This window comes from Lampetra planeri, chromosome 3, assembly GCF_965212315.1.
Source record: "Lampetra planeri chromosome 3, kcLamPlan1.2.h2, whole genome shotgun sequence".
NCBI lineage: Eukaryota > Metazoa > Chordata > Hyperoartia > Petromyzontiformes > Petromyzontidae > Lampetra > Lampetra planeri.
In genome coordinates, this window is record NC_136109.1 from 22,880,647 (window position 1) to 22,886,646 (window position 6,000).

A 6,000-nucleotide genomic window follows, 5' to 3' on the forward strand; every position below is an offset into this window, starting at 1 on the left:
TGGGGGTGTCGAAAGAGTTGTCGCCTACGGTAGTAGGGTGTTGTCTCCGGCGGAGCAGCGCTACTGTGTCACCCGTCGCGAGCTGCTTGCCATTGTTTTTTTTGTGCAGCAGTTTAGGCCATATCTTTATGGTCGTCACTTTACAGTCCGAACGGACCACGCGGCGCTACAGTATTCATTGAGGGTCGCCCAGCCCTCGGGCCAGTTGTCGCGTTGGTTGGAAGTCCTCCAGGACTATCAGTTTACGACTACGTACCGTAAGGGGTTGCGACACACGAATGCCGATTGCTTGTCGCGGTTGTTGCCTTGTGATGAATGCGCGTGTTTGTCGGGATCGGCGCGCTGTAAACCGACGCTTGCGAGGGAGATGGGGGCACTGGCTGCGACAGCGGGCGCACCGATCGGGGATGATTCCACTGCCTCTCAGGGTCGGGACTCGCTGCTCTCGCTGTCGCTCAGTGAATGGGGCCGCCTCCAGATGGCGGACAGCTCGCTGCTAGCATTGCGCCGCAAGGTTGGGGGTCCCGAGGGGGACCAGGAGCGTACCGGCTCCTATGTACTTGAGCGGGGCGTGTTATTGAAATGGGACAGTTTGTCCCGGCGGAACGCACTCGTGGTGCCTTCCGCTGTGAGGGGGAGGGTTGTCTTGGCGGCACACGAACGCCTCTTGCACTTGGGAGTTAACAAGACGCTTGCCCTGCTTCAGCGTGACTATTACTGGCCGGGAATGGGAAGTGATGTGGTGCATATTCTGAAGGGGTGCGTTGAGTGCGCCAGGCGTAAACCACCGGCCGTGGCAGCTAATCCACCGCTGCAATCTATTCAGGTCTCGCGTACCAACGAGCTCGTTGCACTCGATATTTTGGGGCCCTTCCCAGTCACGCCGAGAGGGAATAAATATTTGTTAGTGGGGGTCGAATACTTTACCCGATGGCCTATGGCGTGGCCTCTCGCTAACCAGTCGGCAGCGGCTGTGACGGATGCCTTCGTCCAGGGCTATGTCCTGGACAAGGGGGCTCCCGAACGCCTGCTGACCGACCAAGGTAAAAATTTTTCGAGTAAATTGTTGCAAGAGATGTGCGATCTGTTGGGTACCAAGAAGGTGCGTACCTCCCCGTACCACCCGCAGACTGACGGGATGGTGGAGAGACTCCACAAAACCTTGACTTCCATGCTGTGCCAGCAGGTGTGCGAGGCACATGTAGATTGGGACCTGCAGGTCCCGGGAGTCCTTGCTGCGTATAGAATGGCCCCCCATGCAGCTACGGGGTTTTCCCCATTCTATTTGATGTACGGTCGGGAAGCTGACCCGCCAATAGAAACGCAACTTGGCCTGTCCGCTCCACGAACTAATTCTAATTTGGCAGAACATATTAAGTTTAATATTCACAAGCTGACAGAGGCGAGGGAGGCCGCGCGGCTTAATTCGCGGGCTCGCCAAATTGCTAATGAACGGTTGCGGGCACGGAAGGTGTCCATGCACGAATGGAAACCAGGTGACAGGGCCTGGCTGCATTGCCCTCAGGCACCCTTGGCTACGTCGCCTAAATTGTTGAGACCGTGGAGGGGACCCGTGGAGGTCGTGCGCGTTGCACGGCCCCAGTGCGTTCAGATAAAGTGGGGAAAGCGCCGGTGGTACGTTCACCCCTCCCGACTGAAACCATTCTCGCCTCCATATGGCCTCCCCTTGTGTCGTGATGGCCGGGCGTGTGACGTGACCGGCGACCCAGAGGGGGAAATGTCTCTGCCTGATCCACACGTATTTTCGCCTGATCTGCTCCCAGGTGTCTCGGAACTGACAGCTGCCGATCACCGGCGGCCGGATCCCCGCGGCGGGGCCGGCCCTTTCAGGCCCGTTCCGCGCCGTCTGGAGCAGCCGGAACCGCCGGACGGTCGTCAGTGTCCCGCCCCATACGATGGACCAGCCAGACGGACTCGCGCCAGGTCGTGCTACTTTGCATGACCTGCCTCGTGAGGAGTCGGGGCAGTTGGAGCGCCTCGTCACTGCGTGTAGTCGCAGGGACGTGGGGCGCGTTCGTTTCGAATTTGCTCGTATCGTGTTATTGTTGACTTTTCGGGTTCATTGTCAATCTGTACATAGTTATTCTTGTTGTTGTTGTTGTTGTGTTATGTTACGGGGCACACTCGGGGGGTTACGGGGTTTTTTTTTGTTGGTTGTCGTTTTATCGTCGCGGTTGGTTGTTGTTAGCAGCCGGGCCGGCTGCGAGCTATGTGGGAGGGGGTGATGTAGTGGTGATACGCGCTGGGTGTATATGTCGTGTGCCAGCGCGTATGTACGGGTGTGTGTGTGGTGACGCGCGCTGACGGGGAGGAGCAGGCGTCAGTGCGCGGGTGGGGGTAGTGCTGCTGATTGGCTGTGTGCCGGTGACGCGCCCAGAGGGAGTGATCGGGTAGCAGCGCGGTGTGATTGGTCGGGGAGTGGAAACACGCGCTGAGCGGAACCGGATCGTAGGGATAGCGCGTGGGGATTGGGTAACTGAGGAGCGGTGCCGACGTTGAGGTCCGCATCCGCTCCGTCTCCCGGGAAGAAGGGGTATATAAGGTGATGCACAGAGGAGCAGGGGCGGAAGTGGAACCATCTAAGAATGAAGACGAAGGTGCAGAGATAGAGCCCGGAGAGGAGAGTAATGGAGAGTAGAGGAGAGTAAGGTATAGTGTGTAGCCAGCGAGATAGAACGGTCTACACGAGCTGAGTAATGTATAGTGTGTAGCCAGCGAGATAGAACGGTCTACACGAGCTGAGTAATGTATAGTGTGTAGCCAGCGAGATAGAACGGTCTACACGAGCTGAGTAATGTATAGTGTGTAGCCAGCGAGATAGAACGGTCTACACGAGCCGAGTATGCATACGGTGTAGCCAGCGAGAGAGAAAGGTCTACACTAGCCGAGTATGCATACGGTGTAGCCAGAGAGAGAGATGCAAAGTCTACACGAGGCGAGTGGAGAGTGTAGCAGAGGCGCAGAGTCTACACGAGGCGAGAGAGGAGTGTAGCCGAGGCGCGGAGTCTACACGAGGCACAGAGAGCCGGCAGCACAGACTCCAGAGTCAAGAGAAGCGCATTGTGAAGAAGAGAGGCCACGCGTTGTATTGTTACAAGTCAAGATTTAATAAAAGAAGTGTGTTCCCGTCAAGGAGTTTCCTGCCGTCATTTTCCAATACTTCATATGCACACGATGGATGCGTCTGATTTCCCAACCCCACCTGCAACGCACACCGGCTTGAAGGCATCCACCACTACGCCTCACTTAAGAACCTGACTTGATCATAATTAGTGTTGGTTCACTGCTCTAACGGCGTACCACCTCTTGACTGGGATATTTTTTACGTGTTTATTTACGACAGAGTAATTCGAGTGTTATGTTGTTTCTGTAATCAAATACTTTCAGTCTCACCAACACAGGCGCAAAACAATCATCTCCTTAATCACGCGCGCAGATGCTGTGAAATGGCACGTTCAAATCCGTGCTCGATTAACATTCAAATATAGCAGTGCGTTGCGTTGATGCGTCAATCTACCACTCTTATGCAAAACCACACTGCCGTACTTCTAATTGGAATGGGGGGGAAATGGCACAACACGGCCTTCTGTTGCCTGTAAACAGCGGTGTTTTATACAAAGCGCACAAGCTGCATAGTCTGCGTGTGCCAGGAATATTTTGTTGTTGTTCCATTTGTGATGCATCTGTTGGGAAAAAAAACTAAGCGTGCTGTAAAAAAAATATTAAATTAACGGGGGGTGGGGGAGGGATTACTTTCTTCGCAAAAAATTCAAATAAGTCATGTGTACATCTTTACAACTAATGAGTTTCCCCACTCTATCAGTAATAAGTGGGTTTTTTTGTCAATTTTTGACATGTTCGAATGTATAAATAATGCCAGATTGTCATCCCCCCTAATTGCAATAGCAGTTTCATATTGTTTACTTTTTTAGTAAAATTGAGATTTAGATGTTTTATATATTTAAGTTTCTCAACTAACCACAGTCTTGTTAATTTCAGTTGGGATGTGTTGGCTTTAAGCTCAGAGGCTTATGAATTTCAATGTAATCCCTAGACTCTTAAGCCATGGGCAGGCACAGCCTAAAACCAACACTGGGTACAGCTTGATTTAGTCGAGATTTTTTTTCACATTTGCCATGCATGAGTGCCATGTGTTGTTCAATAACCTATGCGGTAAAACAATTCAGAGCCGTCTTTCAGTCTTCATACACGGACTTGCCATACACACGTGGAGTATTTGCACATGCCGTTGATACTGAACATTCAGTCCTAAATGTCTACGCGTAATGTTGCATGTCCAGTCACAATCCTAACATATACACGAATATGTACCCAGGTGCACGCACAAACATTAAATTGACAGAAAGAAAACTGATCTAAGAAGCATTATGTCCATTCGAGAGTACAAAGAGTTGAATACATAGCTATTCATGCCGTAAAATACCATTGTTAAAATTAAACAAAAGAATGTGTTTTTTTGCGCACCTTGAATAAGCTTTTACAATTTAAAAGGCTGAAACAGATGAAAAACAGAACCTTGTACCACTATTTTACCGTGTGTGTGTTACGGTATATCTATAGTCTGTGCTAACCTTGAGATTCCAAGCTTGCAAGCGGCAGTGAGCTGCAAAAGCAAGCTAGAATTAATTGACCTATTATATATCCTACGTAGAATGACGGCAGTCGTATAAGCATGGTGGGTTGCAATGCAGCAGAATGTCGTTTTTGAATAGCTGTTACCAAAAGGGGATTTTTTTTCTCTCATAAAAATAAGAAAATAAACAATCCATAGGTGAACAACATACGTTCTGCACAACCGTATGAATCCATATCTGATGGATGTCTGCGGATATCACTATCGGTCAATGAAAATGGCAAATCCTCGGAGGCAAACGTTACCCGATCATGCACGAATTTAGCATTGTTTAGCATTTTAGTAACGTTCAACTTTTGTTGTTGTTGTTGTTGTTGTCTGTGGCTAATTAGAGCATTAAATTAAGACTCCACAACGGTGAGGTTCGGTATATTTGTTGCACTGTCCGCTAAATTGCATGTAGACCGTTCTCGGCAGAAAGACGGATGGATGAGCGGTATCATACGGCCGCCAAAGCCAAATGTTTAAAGCCGTCTTATAAGCACTTTCGTGACAAGTCTCGCCAACAGATTACCCGCCAGAGCTGACAACCGAGAGGAAGTCAGCGCGAAAGCACGAGTCTCAACAAGTCATGTGCATATCACACGGTGGAGAATTTTTTTTTGCAGCGCAACTGCTAATAAGTTTTCAAACAACAAAAGCGCGTAAGGAGCGCCACGACCACGTGCGCATGATGCAAACCACCACCAGCAGCAGCTCCTGAACAAGTGCATTGTGGTCCTTCCGTCTTAGGTCACCGTCAAAATAAAACTGAGCAAATGTGACTGACCTGACAGGCACCAGCGCGCCTGATATTTGCACATCTGTACAGCTAAACAATTTGCAGTGTTTATGTGGATCGATGTGGAGATCGCTATGCACATTAATAATAAATACAGGCGTGTCTTGCTTAACGAGCGTGATACGTTCCGCGAAAATTTGCTCGTTCAGCGGAAATTCGTAAAGCGATCGTCCCTTTTCCCATTGACTCCCACGTTACACTTCAACCCCCAAAATGTTCCACTCTTACTTGATTTGGAGCTTTCAAACTTGATTTGGAGCTTTCGTGACTGCAGGAATTACTCTTTGGTTATTTCGTTGAAGAGTGTTCCACTCTTGAACAACTATCTTCGTGTTTTTTTACCGTGAGAATTACAAATTGCAATTTAAAAATCGAGTCGTAAAACATGAAACGTTACACTCGCCACACACGAAGAACCACAATGCTTGCGGGTGCCTGTCCACGGCGTCTGCAATTAATTAGCTTCGATTCCCCACCCCACAAATCTCACCCTTCCCAACGCGCACCCAACGCTCCCTCACCCACCCATTCCAGTGCCCCCCCC